General features: G+C 54.5%; 1 protein-coding gene across 1 annotated transcript in view; it reads right to left on the bottom strand.

The window, feature by feature from the left end:
- The window catches only part of LOC126575187 (uncharacterized), a 40,540-nt gene extending 40,019 nt beyond the window's left edge, over positions 1-521 (bottom strand). Inside the window, exon 1 of the mRNA XM_050235755.1 lies at positions 386-521. The gene's annotated coding sequence lies outside the window, so the exon portion shown is untranslated. The remainder of the gene's footprint in view (positions 1-385) is intronic.
- Positions 522-764: the final 243 nt, after the last annotated feature.

The raw sequence follows: 764 nt of genomic DNA, 5'->3' as shown, positions 1-764 counted from the left end.
CACTACTGATTCTCACTCCCTTCCTGACCACCCACTTGCATCGTTTTTTCTTTCCATTTTTTTCTCGAGACACCAGACGAGAAGATCTGCAGAGGAGGCAGCAAAATCACACAATTCACTTGGTGTGCTCTAGGGGCACGCGAATCGGTAGCATCTCTGCACCTAACAGTCCTTAAAAAACACTTCCTTCGCCGGATCCTAGGGTAAGCAGTTCCTTTGCTTGCGTCTTCGGTCATTTTCTAACCTCACACACATCCCGCGAGTGGCTCCTGAACAACCCAAAAGCGGATGTAGATTCTAGAGCCCTGGACAGAACTAAGAGGAACATCTCCTTCTGTTCCTTCACTCGCGTGGTCTCCCTCTGCACATTCGTCACAGCACACACCTCGTCCTCCGGTGTCCGGGCCAGCAAACAGGACGACCATGGGGAACCGCGGAACCGTTTTTCACCGAGATCCCACGAGCACGCGGAGGAAAACGCACTGCTGCTGCTGCTGCTGCTGCTACCTGCTGACCTCGACGCTCACTCACTGGCCCGCACTGGCGAGCGATGGTAGCTCCGTTGGGCGACTTTTCCCGATTTCACTGCTCACCATCCGCAACCCCACGCACCCGTACACTCACACACCTACGCCAACCCAGACGGAGAACAGTCATTGCGGTGGTCCCGTGGAAAACTCTCTCTCTCCTTCTCTCTCTCTCGCTTGCTCTCTCCTGTGCTCTCTTTAGCTCCTTGTGATTCTGCTCTGGATCGTTCGCTTCGT

This window comes from Anopheles aquasalis, chromosome 3 (assembly GCF_943734665.1).
Source record: "Anopheles aquasalis chromosome 3, idAnoAquaMG_Q_19, whole genome shotgun sequence".
Lineage (NCBI taxonomy): Eukaryota > Metazoa > Arthropoda > Insecta > Diptera > Culicidae > Anopheles > Anopheles aquasalis.
This window is presented reverse-complemented; position numbering and strand designations above follow the sequence as displayed.